The sequence below is a fragment of the Python bivittatus genome, unplaced genomic scaffold, assembly GCF_059951505.1.
Source record: "Python bivittatus isolate LINGU-HERP-01145 unplaced genomic scaffold, Pbiv_v1 ctg000820_np1212, whole genome shotgun sequence".
Classification (NCBI taxonomy): Eukaryota; Metazoa; Chordata; class Lepidosauria; order Squamata; family Pythonidae; genus Python; species Python bivittatus.
The window spans coordinates 1,983,488-2,004,568 of NW_028277107.1; the positions used below are offsets into that span (position 1 = coordinate 1,983,488).

Here is a 21,081-nt window from a genome sequence, read left to right on the forward strand (position 1 = left end):
AATAATCCTGTTCCGGCTTCCTTCCACATTCGACTTGAGGACAGACCGTGGAAATGGAACTTGGTCTTAACCTGAGGACTACCTGTAGGTCATTCTGCACTGAGTCCTGGCCTGTGCTCTGTACAGAATAATAACAACAATTATTATTATTATTATTGCTATTTTCACACATCTACCAGATGTTTCTCATTGAATTTGGATCCTTCCCAAAGATCTAGGATACCTATTTATTTATTTATCCATCCAATTTAGATACCCCCATCTCACTTTTACAAGTGACTGTGGGCGGTTTACATCAAAGTTAAAACAGCACTAAATACCGAAAAACCACTCTAATTATTAACAATTAAAAAGCTATAAAAAATGAGGTACAAGCAAGGTAAATGAAGGGATGCTAATAACAACTGAGCCTCCTCGCCAGCTCGCTAGCTCCTTAAAGACATGGTTGGAGTAGATGCGCTATTTGCAATAGATGTGAGCTGAGACCTGAGTTCCTTTCTAGATCCTTCAGGGAGGCACTAAGCGCATGATTCTGGTCATCATGTGCACTTCCCAAAGACGCCCAGAGTGGTAGACAAAACGGAGAGCACAAACAATCTTCGGCAAAAGCAGTTAGGTCCAGCGTTCAAGAATAAACCATCCGCTATGAAACGGAACAACCTGATGCAGCAATTAAAACAATGTTTGTCTGAAAGACAATTAGATGAGCCTCTCGATGCAGCTTTTGGGTTGAAATGGAAAAAATGGGTGGATAGGTGATGACCAAAGAAGGCAAGGTTTTCCCCCACCCTCTATCCCAGTGTTTCTCAACCTTGAGCATTTTAAGATGGGTGGACTTCATGGCTGGCTGGGGAATTCTGGGAGTTGGACTCCACCCATCTTAAAATGCTCAAGGTTGAGAAACCCTGCTCTATCCAGCCTCCTGTGCTGTTGCTTTTCTCGTCTCATTTCTTACTTTCTCATTCTCACACAGAGTCTGCTTCACTAAGAAAAAGGGTAGGTAAAGCACCCATTTTGCACACAGAAGACACCCCGTGACAATCCCGGCATTTTCACGTAGGGTTGGAGGGTTGGGGTCTTATGCAGGCGACGATCACTGATTATGCAGACAAGGGTCGTTATGCAGACAAGGATATATTTTTCCAATCCAACCAGAGCTTTGTGAATGGCCACTGCCTATAGATCATGATAGATAATGATCACTGTCTGCCTGATGATGTTCAGGGAAGGCTCCATGAGTTTAAGGAACTGGACCGTGGGCTGTGCAAACGTAGGGCATGATTGAAAAGTTAGTCTTTTAAAAGCACAACTCTGTCCTGTTCATAACAGATGTCTCCCTCTCTGCTCCGATTTAATGCAACTTCCTGCCCGATGGTTGCTGTCTCGCCATAGCAACCCAGGGGCTCTGTCTGTCTGTCCCAGTTGCCATGGTTTCCTCCGTGCACAATCACACTGAGCCAAGGCGATGGCAAGAAAAGCTGAGTGGGAGCCAGACCAGGCCTGGAGGTTGGACTGGAGGCATCAAAGCTCTCCAGTTGCCATTTCCTCCCCTCCTTCCTGTCCCTCCATGTCTGGCCTTCCTTAACATCGTTCCCCATCTCCATCCTTCCCCAACCCCCTCCTTCCCTCCCCCACTTCCTTTCCTCCCCCTCCTTCCTTCTTTCCTGTCCTTCCTGTCTGTCCTTCCTTCCGTCCTTTCCTGTCCTTCCTTCCTTCCTTCCTTCCTTCCTTCCTTCCTTCCTTCCTGTCTGTTCTTCCTTCTTTCTTGTACTTTTCCACTCTTCCTCGTCCTCCTTTTCTTCCTTTCCTTCTTTCCTTCCTTTTTTCTTTCTCCCTCCCTCCTGTCTTTCCTCTCCTTTCCTTTCCAACCCTAACCGTGTCCTCTCCTGTCCTTCCTAATCTAACACTAACATTAACCCTTTCCTGTTCTGTCCTTTCCTTTCCCTCCCCCTCCTCCCCTCCCCTCCCCCTCCTCCCCTCCCGCTCCTTCCCATCCCTTCCCTTCCCTTCCCTTCCCTTCCCTTCCCAACCCCATCCCCATCCCCACCCCTTCCCTCCCTCCCTCTCCCAAGGCAAGGAGACCCTCTACACTCACAGCCTTTGGGAGAAATTGGGTGCCCCCAAACACCCTGGGGAGCCACCAGCATCCTTGCTGGCTGTCTCTGCCTTTCCTCCTTTTGTAAGTATCCTTTGGAAATGAAAGGGCAATCCTCCCCAAGAAAATGACCTGGGCAGAGGAAAGAGACAGGGGCGACAGGGAGTCGGCCCCTCAAGGCTGGGCCCAGTCAAGGAAGGGCATCTGGGGACCAGGGTCTAGGAGCCAGTGGCTTATGGCGTTTATTATAAACCACTTTGATCTAGAAAAGGAAGAGGAAAAGGGGCAGCAAATAATAGATGCAGAGATAGTACAGTGGTACCTCGGTTCACGAACTTAATTCATTCCGCGACTCTGGTCGCGACCCAAATTGGTTGTGACCCAAAGCAAATTTTCCCATAAGGTTCAATGTAATTACGGTTAATCCGTTCTGGCGTGGAGGACAGGGAGGCGGTTATTGCTTGGAGGGAGAGTCCCCCTCCCTACAACCACGTGTAACGGGTAGAAAAATGGACACGGACCACGTGTAACGGGCGGAAAATGGACGCGGACCATGTCACGGGAGGGAAAATGGCCTCGGATCCTGTTTGTCACCCGATCCGGCGTTCGCGAACGGAGGCAAAATTTTGTGACCGGAGCTGTTCATGAACCGAATTGTTCGTGAACAGAAGCGTTCGTGACCCGAGGCACCACAGTATGTGGATATATTTGTGTGTGTGTATAGACACACTATATCTGTAATAGACACACACTATAGTTTGCTTGCTCTCTCTACACCAGTGTTTCTCAACCTCTAACTTTAAGGTGGGCGGACTTCAACTCCCAAAATTTCCCCATCTCAATGCTGGCTGGGGAATTCTGGGAGTTGAAGTCCACCCATCTAAAAGTTGCCAAGGCTGAGAAACACTGGCCTAGGCCATAAATGTGATTGGTCTGGTTTTGGCTTAGTAGGTTACATGAGCTGTAAACTCCAGCCAATAAACTCCAGCGAAACATAGCTTAGGATAATGCACAAACCCAGGTGTGGTTGGCCAAGTTGTCTACTCGGCTCCATTTTGTGCCTTGCAATCGTAGGTCCCTTGTGCACACCCCAAAGACCTTTCACGGTGACCTCACAGTGCGAATAATACACATTTGTGTCCTTCCTGCAATGTCACGGCCCACATGAGGTCACTACTGAGGTGACTGTATTATTAACATCCCTTAGCCTGTTATTTCCTCCTTCTCCTTTAGTTCTCTTTTTATAGTTTTTCATGTTTTGAATAATTATTACATCTTGGCTTTATGTAATGACCGTGCTCCACTGAGAGTCACTTTTTGTGAGATGGGCGGCCGTAGAAATTTGATTAATAGAGAAATAAATCCCTCCCCCCCAGGCCTTTAGAGCTCATGGAAATCTTCAACAGGAAAGGGTTTCGTTGGCTATCTTGATTTTCCCCCCCTTCAAAAAAGAAAAAAACTCTGAATCCAGGTATTTTTGCCCCAGAAGGCATCCTTCCTACCTCTACGTTCAGGGTTCTCCTCCATTTTCATGTGCACTGCAAAGCCCCTCTGACTTGAGACCAAGACACGTGCTTCTCTCCGTAGCTGGCCGAGTCGCTCAACGGTGGCTCGTTGCATTGGCTACCATGGCTGTGTTCACACATTCCTCTAAGCTGCCCATCGACCAGACCCCATGTGGTTTAATAGCACGCATGATCCCAACCCAGATGATCCCCTTCCTGCCTCCTTGTTCTCTACCTTGCTTTTGGAGTGTGTTGCCATTTTTTGTTATTCCAATGTTCCAGCTGCACCGTTTGCCCTCAGTGAGCCCAAATCAGACCCTAATAAATTAAGATGATCTTAGGATCTGCAGGACAACACTCAAAGCTTTTGCCAATTGTTGATTTCTCCCAACGGAGATGTATTGCATTGGGAATGTGTAATGGTATGTGGGAACGGCCTTGGGAGACAGGAGGAAGAGCCGCAGATGCAGCGACAGGCACATAAAAGATGCCTCAGCCCGCAGAAAGAGGGAGGGTGTGAGCCCTGTTTCGGAAGGGACCCTCCCTAGTTTTCTGGAGAATAACAGGAGAGGAGGGGAGAAATACTTTCAGTCATGCAAGATTCTGCGAATGGAAGCTGGCAATCAAGGCAGAGCGAGTCCTCGTGGCTGTGATTCTTGTCTGGAATTCCTCACAGGGCTAACAGAATGAGACTCCCCTCTTCCAATCCTGGCGTAAATGCCAGGGAGGTTTGGAGGTTTCTGTTAGGTCAGGGGTGTCAAACTCAATTGCATAGGGGGCCAAAATCCAAAACACACTTTAGGTCGTGGGCCGAACAGGATAAACATTTATTGAACACATTAAAACTAAACTTTTAAAACTTTAAAACTTTTAAAACTTAACTTCTTTTAACATAAATATGAATAAAAACAGACAGGCATATTATTCCGGAATAAATCAACTCAAACCTTAAATAACTTATATTTTGCTCTCCAAAATATATCCTCTCTAAATTATACAAGTTAGAAATAAAGTAAACGTTAAAAGAACAAACGTTCAAATTTCTTTACTCTTATGTCATTTTATATAAAAAATAAACTTAAATTTTAAATATCCCAAAAGATTTTGCTCTCCATAAAAATATATCCTGTTAAAATTATACAAACTCAAAATATGAACATGCTGCATAACAAAACCTGGAAATATAAATAAAATTTGTGCTTTTCAGCAATAACAAATCAAATCATTCAGTTGCCTTTGCTCTTATGTCATTTTATCAGAGCTGGACGCCTGGCATCTTTTTTTGGCAACAAGTTCGTTTATATTTGGTGTGAGGTTCTGGGTTGTGGACCTTGAGCCAGACATCCTAGAGAGTGAAGTCAAGTGGGCCTTAGGAAGCATTGCTAACAACAAAGCTAGTGGAGATGACAGTATTCCAGCTGAGTTATTTAAAATACTAAAAGATGATGGTGTTAAAGTGCTGCACTCAATATGCCAGCAAGTTTGGAAAACGCAACAGTGGCCACGGGATTGGAAAAGGTCAGTTTATGTTCCAATTCCAAAGAAGGGCAACGCCAAAGAATGCTCAAACTATCGCACAATTGCACTCATTTCACATGCTAGCAAGGTTATGCTCAAAATCCTACAAGCTAGGCTTCAGCAATACATGAACCGAGAACTACCGGATGTACAAGCTGGGTTTCGAAGAGGCAGAGGAACTAGAGATCAAATCGCCAACATTCGCTGGATCATGGAGAAAGCACGAGAGTTCCAGAAAAATATCTACTTCTGCTTCATTGACTATGCAAAAGCCTTTGATTGTGTCGATCACAACAAACTGTGGCAAATTCTTAAAGAGATGGGAGTACCAGACCACCTTACCTGTCTCCTGAGAAATCTGTATGCGGGCCAAGAAGCTACAGTTAGAACCGGTCATGGAACAACCAATTGGTTCAAAATAAGGAAAGGTGTACGACAAGGCTGTATACTGTCACCCTGCTTATTTAACCTATATGCAGAGTACATCATGAGAAATGCCAGGCTGGAAGAATCACAAGCCGGAATTAAGATTGCAGGGAGAATCATCAACAACCTCAGATATGCGGACGATACCACCCTAATGGCAGAAAGTGAAGAAGAACTAAAGAGCCTCTTGATGAGGGTGAAAGAGGAGAGTGCAAAAGCTGGCTTGAAACTCAACATTAAAAAAACTAAGATCATGGCATCTGGACCCATCAATTCCTGGCAAATAGAAGGGGTAGAAATGGAAGCAGTAACAGACTTCATTTATTTGGGCTCCAAGATCACCGCAGATGGAGACCTCAGCCATGAAATTAAAAGACGCTTGCTCCTTGGGAGGAAAGCTATGGCAAGCCTAGATAGCATAGTAAAAAGCAGAGACGTCACCTTGCCGACAAAGATCCACATAGTCAAAACTATGGTTTTTCCAGTAGTAATGTATGGCTGTGAGAGCTGGACCATAAAGGCCGAGCGCTGAAGAATTGATGCCTTTGAACTGTGGTGCTGGAGAAGACTCTTGAGAGTCCCCTGGACTGCTAGGAGGTCAAACCAGTCAATCTTAAAGGAAATCAACCCTGATTGCTCATTGGAAGGATCGATAATGAAGCTCAAGCTCAGATACTTTGGTCACCTAATGCGAAGAGAGATCTCTTTGGAGAAGACCCTGATGCTGGGAAAGATTGAAGGCAAAAGGAGAAGAGGACGGCAGAGGATGAGATGGTTAGATAGCATCACTGAAGCAATGAGCATGAAACTGAGCAAACTCAGGGAGGCAGTGAAGGACAGGAAGGCCTGGCGCAATATGGTTCATGGGGTCACGAAGAGTCGGACACGACTTAACGACTAAACAACATTCTGCGTTGTGGAGATTCTCAGGATGGACTGCAGGTGCTCATCAGTGAGACGACTCCTGTGTGCTGTTTTGTTAGTCTTCATCACTGAGAAGAGCTTCTCACACAGATGTGTGCTACCAAACATGCACAAGGTTCGAGCCGCATGTAGACGGAGCTGGGGCATTTCTGCGGGAATGGAGTGAATAAACTGTGCGAGCCATGCAGTGTCGTACTTTGCCTTCAGTGTACCATTACACTGCAGCTCAATCAGCTCCATCTGAATCTGCACAGGTGCGGTTTCCACATCGATGGCAAATGGGTTGCGAAGCAACTCAAAATTCTTTTTTTGTTCTTCAAAGTCACCAAAGCGCCGTGCTAACTCAATGCGCAGTGCGCTCAGTTTATCAGCAAAGTGCGTATTTGGGAACACCGTTGTGCCGACTTGGTTCAACATTACTTGGCAACAGGGAAAGTGGGGCAAGTTGCACTGGTGCATTTGTGTCTCCCATAAAAGCAGCTTCACTTGAAATGCCTTCACTGCGTCATACATGTCAGTGATCATGCGGTCACGTCCCTGGAGCTGGAGGTTTAAGGCGTTGAGATGAGCTGTTATGTCAACCAGAAATGCCAACTCGCATTTCCACTTTTCATTCCTAAAATTAGTGGAGTCTTTTCCTTTACTGTCCATGAACTAACAGATCTCGTTGCTGAGCTCAAAAACTCTGTTGAGAACTTCTCCCCGACTTAGCCAACGCACCTCTGTATGATAAGGAATGTCAGCAAACTCTGAATCTATCTCCCGCATAAAGGACTGAAATTGCCGATGATTTAAACCTTTAGCTCGGATAAAGTTTACGGTTTGTGTTACAGTGCTCATTACATTGTCCATCTTCAGGACTTTGCCACATAGTGCTTCCTGGTGTATGATGCAGTGATATGCCGTTAACTCACCACTACAGTTCTCCTCCTGCATCTTTACTCGCATCCTTCCCACTAGTCCACTTTTTTCACCACACATAGATGGTGCTCCATCAGTTGTAAGTGCAATAAGTTTGTCCCAGGGCAGTTTCATGTTGGTTATACTTTGACATACATTTTCAAAAATGTCTTTTCCAGTCGTTGTCCCGTGCATCGATTTAATGTCCATTATTTCCTCTGTAACGCGCAAATTGGAGTCCACTCCACGGATGAAGATGGCCAGCTGTGCAGTATCAGTCATGTCAGTACTTTCATCCACAGCAAGAGAGTATGCAATAAAGTCTTTGCTTCTTTCACTCAACTGTGTTCTTAAATCAGTGGCCATCTCACAAACTCGATCAGCAATCGTATTTCTACTCAGGCTTACATTTGCCAGCATCTGCTTTTTGTCTGGACATAAGACGTCAAACACCTTGATCATGCAGCTCTTCAGAAATTCTCCCTCGGTAAATGGCCTGGCTGATTTGGCGATCTCCTCTGCCACGATAAAACTTGCTTTCACAGCAGCTTCACTTTGTGATTTTGCACGGGTAAAAAACGTCTGCTGAAGTGTCAGATTCTTCTTTAACTCTTCTGCTTTCTGTATCTTCTGCTCTGCATTCAGGTCTTTCAGGTTATCCTGATGTTTTGTCTCATAGTGCCGTCTTAGATTAAATTCTTTAATTACAGCCACATTAGCTCCACAAATGAGACACATGGGTTTACCGGCAATGTCAGTAAACATATACTCAGCCTCCCATCGGTTTTTAAAGGCTCTGTTTTCAGAATCAACTTTTCTCTTCGGCATCGTGAGGGCTAGCTTCAGAATAACTTGCAGCATCATAAGTTAGACTTGATTAACGCAGGAAGCGTTCGGCAAGGCAGCTGAAGCGCTGCAATATGGGATCTGTAGTTTATTGTGTTACCAGCGCTTCATATCGCTGGGCCATTAATAACAATATATAAAATGATCTCGTGGGCCGGATATAATTACACGCCGGGCCTGATGTGGCCCGCGGGCCTTGAGTTTGACACATATGTGTTAGGTCCTCAGCACTACGATAGGAGCCTGCGGATCAGAGTCTGTTCTGATGGAGCCTCTGTGTTGCAGGCGCCCGGTCGAGAGGCTGTAGAACATGCGGAAGAATGTTGTGGGCAGCGGTTTGTCTGAATGCCTTCTCTGTGGGGAAGCCCTGGGGTTTCTGGGTAGCACTGCTGTACTTTGCCAAGACTGCAAAAAGGTAAGCCCCCTTTTCCTCTGGCTTGAGGTGCGATCCCGGGAAGCCAAGCCTTTACGTGGCCCTTTCATGCTTTTGAAACCTCTTCTGAGGTTTTTGCCATCAAAGCCACCCACTTCTCCAGCTCCTGCAATTCCTCTTTCCTCCCACCCTCGAACGTTGCGGATTTCTGTGTCCAGCTCCACACTTCTGATGTTGGCTTTGCCAGCCCGGAAGCACCTTTTGGCCACCCCAGATTTGCCAATTGCACATTTCCCAGCTGCTTTGGGAAAATTTTGATGGATTGATTAAGTGCCATCCAGTCGTTTTCGACTCTTAGCCACCCCATAGACAGACTTTTCTCCATGACAATCTAGCCCTAACCTGTTCTTTCGGTCCTCTCTGTGAGATTTGCCCCGTTCGACAGAGAAACTCTCGTGACACGTGTGGTTCACAAAGAAGGTTTACTCATGCGTAACGTAGTAGTCACAAGCAAAGCCAGGACTGGCTTGGTACAATTGCATCACTTGTTATATTCCCCCCTTCCCGCGCTTTTTCCCGCCTCGTGATCGCGTTGCGGCTGTGGGCTATTAGGCCCCCCAATGTCCCCCCTGATCGTTCATGATGGCAGGGTCGGTCAGAGTCCATTGTCCTTGATTGCCAGTCCCCCTCCGGCTGGGTTGGTCCCTCCCTGCTACGTGCAGACCCGCGGGTTCTGTGCTGCGTTGCGATCTTGTTTCGCTGCCCTGCGGCCCCGTTCCTTGCTTGCTCGCACCGTTATCAGTTCATAATTAAAAGCTTCCGCTGCGGTTTTCCTGTTTAGCTGGCCGCAGGTGGCTCGTTAATTAGCGGCGCTTTCGGTTCCTCTTTTCCCCGCTAGCTACCGCCGGTGGATTCCGCGTGGTCTGGTTGCGAGCTTCCCTGCAACCCCGTGCTTCCCTGAAGCCTCGTGCTGACCGAACCTGACACTCTCAGCTAGCCAAAGTTGGCATTGTTTTCTTGGCACAACTTAACTGATCTGGAAAAAGCAAAGCAGAATCTAACCCGGTTAACTATCTGATGGGCGATCACGAGGAAACCCCAGGGTGTCAGACTGGATTGGAAAATCGAGAAGACCTCTGAGAAGAAGGCAGGGGGCAAACCATGGACGTCCCATGCAATCGCAAGCTTGACCAAAGGCCTGGTTCTCTTAGAGAGACGTGAAGAGCAAGCAAAGAGAGAGAGCTGCATGTTGGATCCGTAGCTATCCAAGCTTCTGCCTGCAGGGAGCTGTCTTTCAATGGACTTGTCTCCTTTTGCATTCAGAGTCTTGCAGACAGCACTGAAGGAACAGATGGTCGTGGCGGGTCTGCAGGAGTATCCCCTTGAGTCTTGGAGTAATAAAACTCAAAAAGCCAAACTGGTCAGATTGTTGTGGCTCCTCCTCTCATTCATTCATTCATTCATTCATTCATTCATTCATTCATTCATTCATTCATTCAATTCCTCCCCCGCCAGTCTCCCCCCGATGGGGGACTCTGGGCGATTTACACAAAACATTAAAACCATAAATACCGATAAATACATAAACTTAAATTTTTTTTAAAGATTAATTAAAAAAGAGGAAGAGAGTCCAAGGAGATGAATTTGCTTGTTTAAAAAAAATAACCAAAGAAACTGTGAATATGTAGAGGGACAGGAAAGAGAATAAGGGAGAAATGTATCATATTGCCAACTTTCACATAACATTTTTAATCATAATTTATTCAGTTATTTTCTTATATGTCTGCGCCTTTTGTGACACACAACTCTGAGCGTCTAACAACAGTAATAAAAACAATACAAGAAAGATCAGGTGTCTGTTCCAACAATTGCACCCATTCATCCATGCCAGCGTTCCTCAACCTTGACGACTTCAAGATCATGTGGACTTCAGCTCCCAGAATTCCCCACCTAGCATGGAGAACTGAAGTCCACACATCTTAAAGCACGTTGGCTGGGAATTCCGGGAGTTGAAGTCCACGCATCTTCAATCTGCCAAGTTTGAAAAACATTGATCTAAACCCAGCAATTTTGACTCCTCAAGTGGTTTCTGGCTGACACGTACTCAAGCCCAGACGATTCTGAATTTTATTCATATCCTGCTCTTGGTCCTAAAGAAACCTGGAGACAAAGAATCAGGAACAGCAGCAGAACATTGAGCTGGGAATGGATAGACGCTCCTACGGATGACACTATTCCTCTCTGGAAGAAGCAGCCTTACGCAGAGCGAGGAGGGACTAAGAAATCGGAAGCCGAATGAAGGAAAGGCACCAGATGAGCAAAAGTAAAGGATGTGCCGTTTTACGCCCAAATCATTCACTCTCCTGCTCCGTACCTTTCTGTCCTTCCAATCCATCCCTGTTTCCACCACAGCCGTCCACCTTTCCATGCAACCCCTCTTGTTTTTGGAGCTCCTCCCCTCTCTTTTTCACACAGTCTCATCCACCGGCAGCTTTTTCTGTCTTCCTCTCCACCCGTTCGCTCTTTCTTCATATCCTGGTTTTCTTTTGTACCAGTTACTCAGTTTTGTATCTGATTACCATTCATTCATCATGCAGCCATATCGAGCTGTCTGTTCTTGCTTGATCAGAGCCCCTTCTGAAACCCCCATTCTCCCTGCCTTCAATAGGGATGTCCTCCCGATGTCGCCAACTCCCACTTCCATACCACAAGATGGGCAGAAGCATGCTCTTACTCATGGGGATTGCTGCTGTTTGCACCATCATTATGTCCTTGCAACAGGTTGCATACGGTTAGGCCCACGAGGTAGTCGACCAGAAGCACAACCAGGAGTACGAGCTTGGTCTTTATTGTAAGGTTACATTAACAGAATCTTGCAAGTCTGAAAGAACCTCTTTCCCCCCTCGCCTTTACAGCCCTGGAAACTAGGGAGGGTCCCTTCTGAGATGCCTCCCACGTCCCATTCCTGCTGTGGGCTCAGCTGCCACTTATCTGGCCATTGCCTAGTCTGCGCCTCTTCCTCCTGTCTCCTGAGGTTGTTCCCACAGACCATTACGCACACACCGCCACCACCTTTCTAACGCCCCAGGCAGCTTTCTCCACCCAATTTTCCATCTGCAGTGAGCATTCGTCCACTTGCTGTACTTACCATTTGTGTATAACTTGCAATAGTTCAGGCCATTTTCCCTGACAAGGGTAACCGTCTTGGTCATGTTCAGAGCCATTCTCTTCCTTGCATCACGGGATCTCTCGCACATTTCCTGCAAATCATGCGGGGTCTCAGCCAACAACGTCACTCCTTCTACATGTATCCCTACTTGTGTTCAACAACCCAAGGGAATCATGCAACCTTGTCTTGTCATCTGCTCATCTGAGGACCGCTCTCTCAGCCTTCCATGTTTTCTTCCAGCTGTGTGACCATTAAAACCTCACTGTCAATGTGAAATACACACATTAAATCGTGCCATTTTCACCTGCTCCAGAGCGTTTGGGGGCCTGGGGCTGCATCCTGCAAATGCCTGGCTGAACAAACATGCCAATTGTGGTTTATTTAATTTATTTATTTATTATCAAATTTGTATGCCGCCCATCTCCCCCAATGGGTGACTCTGGGTGGCTCACAATAATAAAAAAAGAAAAAAGCACGAGTCCCTCCAACCATGGGTAAAATCTATACATTATTAAAAAATATATCTTAAAACTATCCTACGAACCTCCTATAATTTTTACCCTAAAAACCTGCAAGATGATGGGGGGAGGGGGCAAACCCATCACCCCACCAGCCATCTCCACAGGTGCGGGATGCCCTTCGGGCCCCAGGCCTTCTGGCAGAGCCAGGATTTCATCCCTTTCCTGAAGGCCATGAGGGAGGGGGCACACCGGACCTCAGGAGGCAGGAGGTTCCATAGGGCGGGAGCTGCAGCAGAAAAGGCTCTCTGCCTAGACCCTACCAATCAAAATTCCTTGACTGGTGGGGTCTGCAACCTGCCCGTCTGCTGGACCGAGTGGGGCGGGCTGAAATGACCGGGGCAACGCGGTTCCTCAGATAACCTGGTCCTGTGCAATGAAGGGCTTTAAAGGTGATGACCAACACCTTGAAATGGACCTGGAAACAAACTGGTAACCAATGCAGCTCACGCAACAGTGGTGTTATACGTGCCCTCCCAGGGGCATTGAGAACTGTCCGTGCCGCTGCATTCTGCACCAGCTGTAGCTTCCGGGTACTCTTCAAGGGTAGCCCCATGTAGAGTGCGTTACAGTAGTCCAACCCGGAGGTGACCAGGGCATGAGTGACTGTGCAGAGGTCCTCCTGATCCAGGAAGGGGCGTAACTGCCGCACAACACAAAGTCGTGCAAAGGCCCTCCTGGCCACGACTGCCACCTGCTCTTCGACCAGGAGTCGTGAGTCCAGGAGAACCCCCAGATTACGCACCGGGTCTGTCTGGAGTAGTGCAACCCCGTCAAGAACCAAAGATGAGAAGCTCCTAGATCTTGGGGCTCCCCATATCCACAGCCACTCCGTCTTACCAGGGTTCAGTTGAAGCCTGTTGTCCCCCATCCAGGCCCCCACAGCCTCCAGGCACCGTGAGAGAGCAGTCACAGCATCACTTAAGGCACCTGGGATGGAAATGTATAATTGGGTATCATCAGCATACTGATGATACCTCATCCCATGGTGCCGGATGATCTCACCCAGCGGTTTCATGTAGATGTTAAATAGGAGCGGTGAAAGCACCGACCCCTGTGGCACCCCACAAAGTAGGGGCCGGGGCTGGACCTCTCGCTCCCTATCAACACCGATTGGGTTCGGCCTTGGAGAAAGGAGCTGAACCAGCACAACATTGTGCCACCCAGCCCCAACTCCTGCAGCCGACCCAAAAGGATACCATGGTTGATGGTATCGAAAGCCGCCAAGAGGTCAAGAAGAGCAAGGATGGATCCACTCGCCCCATCCCGCTCTCGCCAGAGATCATCTAAAAGTGCGACCAATGCGGTTTCTGTCCCATAACCAGGCCTGAATCCTGACTGATAGGGGTCCAGATAATCCGTTTCCTCCAGGATCCTCTGAAGCTGCCACGCGACCACCTTTTCCACCACCTTCCCTAAAAAGGGGAGGTGGGAGACTGGACGAAAATTGTCCAGAAGGGTGGGGTCTAGCAACGGTTTCTTGAGGAGTGGGTGGACCAAAGTGCCTGGCTGAACAAACAGGCCAATTGTGGTTTATTTAATACCGTTAGTTAAGCAAGCTTGACTTTATATGATGGGTGAGAGGCCACTGGTTTAGGGCGGCTATTTGCCCAAACAACTGCAAAGAAAAAAACATTATCCATAGGTTGCCTTCAGGTGAAGACTGAGAGCAACGTCAGAGCGCACACCCATTTGTGCAATGTGCCAAGATGGACCCGGCTCTTAGAAGGGGCGTTTTCATGGCCGGTGGTCCCGAAGTCAAGGTGGGCTAGTAGAAAACTGAAGTCGCCCCTGAATTGTGCTTGGCTCTGTTGGCAGAAATACAGATGCAATTTGCCTTGCTGTATTACCTTTTCCTGAGATTTCTTTTTTCTTTTTTTTTACTTTGGAGTCCTAGGGTTTCCTTGTGGTCTCCCATCCCCGGACTGACTGCTGTGCAGATCAACATCAGCCAAGGTTGGCTGGGTGCTGCCACCTGGTTGAGCCATTTTGAAGTCTGCCGCTCCAGCAGGAAAATCCACAAATATCTCTTCCTGCTCCTTTCCTCCTGCCCCCAGATAGCTGATATCTATCAAAGCAGAAATGCTACAGTTAATTAGGCTGCAGATTAACGTGCTCCCAATCTTTCTTGGTCCTCCTTTGGAACTGTAAAAATTAACTTTTTGGAAGATCCCTGAGGCTTTTTGATAAAAAGAAATAACTGGTGTTCTAATGAACTGTAAATAATCTCTGCAGATGTTTGTGATTTTTTAAAAAATTCTCTCTGCCTGGCCTCTCTGAACTGAAGGAAAATCTGTTTTCTGGGTGATATTGCAGTTTTCTAGTCTGTGTGTATGTGTGTGTGTGTGTGTTGAAATTACAAAGGAAATGTACGTTAATGGATTTTCAGATTTTACAAGCCTCCACAAGAGGGAACACTTGATACCGAAATGCAATTTAGCAGTGACATATTTTACAAAGATTAGTCCAGGCTGATCCAACCAGACACAGGTAGTCCTCGGCTTACGACCACAATTGGGACAGGAACTTCAATCGCTAAGCGATGTTGTCATTAGGTGAGTCACCCCGAATCACATGGTCGTTAAGTGAATCCACTTCCCCCATGGATTTTGCTTGTTGCCAATGGCGATCACGTGACCCTGGGAAGCTGCACCCGTGATCAATACATGCTGGTTGCCAAGCACCCACATTTTTATCTTCGGCTGCAGGGACACTGCAACAGTCATAAGTGCGGGAACCTGTAAGTCACTTTTTTTCAGTGCTGTGGTAACTTGGAATGATCACTAAATGAATGGTCATAAGTCGAAGACTGCCTGTGTACAAAGGCAGGAAATCTGGAATTTTGGGTTCAGAATAAGAGGACAAAATTACTTTCGAAGAGTGACTCAGCTTTTTTCAGTATACTCCAGCAGCATTCCCTATAATTTTGTAGATCATTTCTGAAGGTCCAATTTTTGTAAAAGGCAGAAATATTGGCTGCTCTTTTAACCTAAGTGTAAGCACGCCATCATGGGATTAGTTTTTCAGTTTCTGCATGACCCGGCCACTGTGACATATTAAGCAAAGCATAGTTAAACATCCTGGCTTAAACTAGACTGCAGTGTGGGCTGCCTGAGTCCCCCGAAAAATGTCTGGGCAGCTTACATTTAAAAGCGTACAAGTATCATTCACCATGCTGGCTGGGGAATTCTGAGAGTTGAAGTCCACCCATCTTGAAGTCCTCAAGTTTGGGAAAAGCTGTTCTAGGGTGAATATTTATTTATTTATTTATTTAATAGACTTGTCCCCGCCCATCTCCCCACAATGGGGGACTCTGGGCGGCTTATAACAAATTAAAATCAGAAATACATGATTAAAAGTTATAAAAAACCATGCTTACAGAGATAAAAAAGCTAAAAAGTCCAAGAGGCTGATAGAGGCCACACCAGGCCGCTAAGGGGCCAGCCAACCCCATTTCTGACATCCTCCCTCCCCGCCCCAGGCCAGATGGCAGAGCCAAGTCTTCAAATCCCTCCGAAAGGCCGGGAGTGAGGGGGCCTGTCTCACCTCCAGGGGCAAGAAGTTCCAAAGGGCGGGGGCTACAGCAGAGAAGGCCCGGCCTCTGGACCCCGCTAGTCGGAGTTCTTTTGCCGAGGGGGTCCGGAGCATGCCCTCTCTGTGAGATCAGGTGGGACGGGTTGAAATCGTGGGGGCGAGGCGGTCCTTCAGGTAACCTGGCCCCATGCCACGTAGGGCTTTAAAGGTGATAACCAACACCTTGAATTGGACCCGGAAGCAAACTGCCACCCAATGCAGCTCGCGGAGCAAAGGTGTTATATGGGTTCTTCTTCGGGCCTCAAAAATTGCTTGTGCGGCTGCATTCTGGACCAGCTGAAGCTTCCGGATACTCTTCAAGGGTAGCCCCATGTAGAGCGCTACCCTTCATAATATCATAATATATGATCATACCAACAACGTTTTAGCCCAGTTGTTCTGCAAAGTCAGCCTCTCGGAGACATTTAGGGTTAAGTATGACACGGTGACCCCCAAAACTGGGTTTCAATAAACCAGGATTAACGCAGCATGGGAACGTGAACACTCAAGAAACTGAGTGAGCCATGGCTTTAAACCACGAAAGTGCTGTAAGGACATAGCAAGCAGTTTGGGTAGTCTGTTTCCTAGCCATGGGTCTAGCTGATTAACAAAGTGCTGACGAACAGCATTCAGCATTTCTGTTTCAGGGTCCTGAGTTCCCCCATATTTCGGAAAGGCAGCTATCAGTCTCTCATAAAATTCACCGGGATTTTCATCTTTTTTTTTGTTTTACATCAGTAATTTTAGTCCAATCCATTACCGTTGGATAAATAACTGCAATAGCAACAGCAGAAGAATGTGCGTTTGCAAATGATTGTTGGAGATTCTCTACTCCATTAGCAAGTTTTGGAGCTTCTGCTGGCCAGTTGGATTCTCGGGGATTCCAAGGAACGTGTACTTCTGTGACTTACCCTGTGCCACTTGCTATACAATTTCATAGGATATAATTGAGTGTGAGATCTAGTGTGACTTGCCACGGGGCTGCTAATGGTGGAATCTGCTGGTCCAGGTGGGGAAAGGGGGCAGTGGCAGCTCTTTCCCCTTCACTTGCTTCGACAGCTGGTTGAACAAACTGCCTCTCCTGCAAAGTTTCTGTTTGCTGATCAAAAGGAGGGGCCGTTAGCATGCTTTCCAGGGGAGGGTCTTCCCATTGTAGTAAAGTTAACTCTCTCTCCTCAATTAATTTTGACAAGTGGGGATAAAGTTGCGCAAAAAATTGAAACCTTTCCGTCTCTGTTGATGGTTTTCTAGCAGCTTCTTTGTTTTCCCTGTTAACTTTTTCCTCTCAGTCTGGTTGTGTTTCTGACTGCAGCTTTTGAAAGTTGTTTTTCCAGCTGCTGGCTCTGCTTTCTGCTTCTCGCCTATCAATTTCTGTACTCCAAATAGCTTCAATTGTTTTTCTTTGTCTTTGGGTCGGAGACTCAAAACGTCTGTTTTTCTCCCAAATTCCCAAAGTGGCCACTGAGCACAGCTATAATTCTTAGTGCCATTATGCCATTGTTCCATATATTTAATCATTTCTAAACCAAACTTTTGCTGCATGAATCTAACAGGAGCTCCTTGTGGAGCTTCCTTCAAAGCATGCTTTGTTTGCAAATTACCCATTTTTTCTTTTTTCTTTTCTCTTTTCTTTTTTCTTTTCTTCCCTTTCCTCCCAGAGACCCTTTTCAAACTTTAAATTTACTTATCTTTAATTTTCAATCTCTGCCCACGTCCGGGATGTGGAGGTTCCTCTTTTGCTGGCTTTTTTCCCTTCCTGCGTTGATTATTCCGGTCCTTTGATTCACGTGTACGAGCTGTTACGACCGGGGAGGATCAGCTTTTATGTGATCCTTAACACTTTCACTGAAAAACCTCTCACAGCCTGCCTGGACACCTTAACACTTCCCTCCTTACCTATCAGCAGCTTAAAGCGACTTCATTCAGAGAGGAACAATAGGAAAAGAGAGTTTGAGCAGAGCCTCGGGGTCAGCCTCTGCTCAACACAAAAGAAACACACCCACTCTGCCAAGACCAAATTCTCCCTTGCTTTCTGGAGACTCCCAGTCATCGCAATTAAGCTCGCAGGAAGCCAGGGGCGGCTAAGGATTTGGCCTGGCCCAAATTTCCTGACAAACCTCCCTACCCAAAATAGACTTTTAGACACAGACAGCTGCCTTACACACACACCTAAACGGTGCCCTTATCGGGCAGTGGGAAAGGGACATGGGATCGGGCTCGCAACAACACTCACCCTGAAGGGCGCCCTGCTGTCGTCTCCGGTCGCAGCTCGAAAACTCTGAATCCCACTTCTGACACCGGTTTCTGTGGGATCAAAACGCAGGACACAAATGCAGAATAATCAAGGCTTCACTGCAGTGTTTCTTGAGCAGTACGTACTGGAGGGGGACCCCACCAGAAGTTAGTGGGAGGCCCTCCCCTACAGGCAAAATGGATGCTCTGATATTTATACAGTTCTACAAGAAGGGCAAGGGAAAAGAAATGTATACGCATACATATTCCTATGATGATGCAGCCACACCTAAATAAGCAATAGTTCTCAAGTTACTCTCTATCCCTCTGTTATCTGTTAACTGCTAGTAAAACAATAGTGTCACAGAGAAGAAGACACAAATTAGTTCAAGGTGCCAAATGCCAGAAGAAGGCATCCTCCCTCAGGGCAGATGCCCAGGTTGCTGTGGGGATGTTTGCGATAAGGAGTTTACAACCGGCCTGGTTCACATCAGCTTCAAAGATGCTTCCACGTGCCTTTATGTTTCAGTCTTATTGAGGTGATCCCATTCATCTGAGGCATCTAAAAACTTCTTTTTTTCACCCAAAGATTCATTTTTCTCACAGTATCATTGATCACTGGTGCAAATGTATCAAAATGGTCAACTCCATATCTCTGGGAAAAACCTTTCGCAATCAAACATGCCTTATATTTATCTATACTTCCATCTGAATTATATTTGATTTTATATACGCATTTATTTCCAATGGCCTGTCTATTAGGAGTTAACTCAGTAAGAGTCCAAACATGATTTTGTTGTAAAGACTGATCCTCCTCCATAGCTTCTATCCATTTTTCTCATTCTAAGATAACTTACTAATTTCTTCCCAATCTACTGGTTCTTGCAAATTTTCACAAAATCCATATCTTTCCAGAGGTTTACCTTTATTACTTCTCTCTGATCGTCTTACATTAGTTGTTTGTTCTGTTCCTGTTTCACACGGTTTAATTCTTCCTTCCCCTTCTGTTATAACAACATCTCCCAAAGATGGACCTACCAATTGATCAATGATCCCTATAGGTAACCTAGTGACCAATTCTTCTGGAACGGTATCTCTGCTCTGTAAATCAGTTGTTAGCGTAGCCTCAACGGTCTTTTGCATTCTAGTTCTCTCATCCACATATACAGCATTGCAACATTTAACTTCAAGAGGTTTAGGATCGAGGACTCTATGTCCTTTCCTCCCAGAGGTATATCCAACCATAAATCCAATTTCAGCTCGTGGATCAAGCTTCCCCCTTTTTTCTTTTGGAACATAAGAATATGCTTTACCACCAAAAGTTTTTATACATTTTAAACTTGGTTTCTTTCCAAACCATAGTTCAAAAGGGGTTTCACCTGTCACTTGACTAGGAATTCTGTTCTGCATATAAGCTGCTGTAACTACCGCTTCAGCCCATAACGAGTCAGGGAGTCCAGCTTGCATCAGCATAGATCTAGACATCTCTTGCAACGTTCGATTCAGTTTCTCAGGACACCCATTCTGTGGTGGAGAATAAGGTCTGGTTCCTTTATCTTCTGTGCCCTCCTGTTCCACAAACCTCTTAAAATCTGCATGACAATATTCTCCACCTCCATCAGTACGTAGCATTAAGGGTACCTTCCCAAATTGATTTTTTTTTTAATAAAATTTTTTATTTTTTACAACAAACACAAAACATACATAAACAAGAACATAGAAAAGCATAAAAAAACATCTTCCATTTTATACCGTGTGTCAACCAGTTACCAACTCGGTGCCCCTTTCATAATCTTAAATTCTCATGTCATCTATTCAAAATATACTTGCGTACTTATCAATTAATTATTAATCATTCATAGCTAGTCTATAGAATCATTTATTACAAGGAATTTTAACTTTCAATAGGATTAGTAGTACATTTTCATCTATCAATTATATGTGTATATATATAATAATTAATATCAAATTTCTATTGTAAAATTTCCTAATCCATTACATTACTATATTTTCTCATCCAATCATTAATAAAACAAATCCCGTGTCATATAAAATTACTTATCTTCTTACTCTAATTTCAAATCTCAGTTTAACTCATCTCTGCACATTCCATAATTTTCAATAACTTCCTCCTGCATAGGTACTTTTTCATTCTTCCAATTCTTAAAAGTTACAGTTCTAACCACTATCAATACATACTTAATTCTTCACTACATGTTTCAACAAAAATATCTCTAGTTTAAAATCTATATGTTACTATATCCAACCATGTATAAATTTTAGTCTAATCTCTTAAAACATTTACAAATACAATTTTTAACTATATATCTCAGTTTTATACTTTATTCCGGTGCTTGCATAATTTTAAGTTCACCCTTTTCATTCAATATCCCAAAACATCTAACTGTTTATTCCTTTTTCTATATTATTGGATAAGAGAAAGCAATAATAAATGTCCTTTCAAACATTCTGCTTTTTGAAGCTTCTGTCAGTTCCATCATTGTTGTATTCCCCTCATTTTTTCTTTAGGCATCTGGAGTAGTTTCTTTCAATATTGTTTTACTTCTTCTTTTTATGCATTCTCTTAGTACAATTTTCCATTATAATCTTGTATAATCTTTTTCTCACCCTCAGTGCCAAGAACAAGTCTGTCCCTCTTCATTTATCAATTGATTAACCCTTTTGATTATCAGTTTATAAGCCTCAAAATAATTCTGTTTAATGTTTCTGATTTCTTGTGCTATTTCTTCCTTTTCCATTGATCCCGTTTTATGTTTAATTAAGTCCATTTTAGCTTTAATATCTTTTTTTCTTTTTTTTGCAGGAATTTCTGCAGCTCTTCTTCCAGTTTTTTATAGTCATCCTCGATAGTTTAAAGATCTTTTTCTGCATTGTGTTTCTCGTATAGTCTATTATCTTGTATAAACCTTCATTGAGTCAAAGGATTCTTTATCTTTGTTCTTGCCAAAAGAAAGAGAAAAAAAAGCAAAAGGAAAAAAAAA

At 45.2% G+C, this 21,081-nt stretch overlaps 1 long non-coding RNA gene across 2 annotated transcripts in view; it reads right to left on the reverse strand.

The window, feature by feature from the left end:
- LOC148214054 (uncharacterized) overlaps positions 1-21,081 on the reverse strand; it is a 34,581-nt gene that overhangs the window by 9,835 nt on the left and 3,665 nt on the right. For both annotated transcript variants that reach the window (XR_015793540.1, XR_015793539.1), the window contains exons 2-4: positions 18,081-18,151; positions 14,125-14,342; positions 11,736-11,847 (exon numbers count right to left, since the gene is read on the reverse strand). This is a non-coding gene — a long non-coding RNA (uncharacterized LOC148214054). The remainder of the gene's footprint in view (positions 1-11,735; positions 11,848-14,124; positions 14,343-18,080; positions 18,152-21,081) is intronic.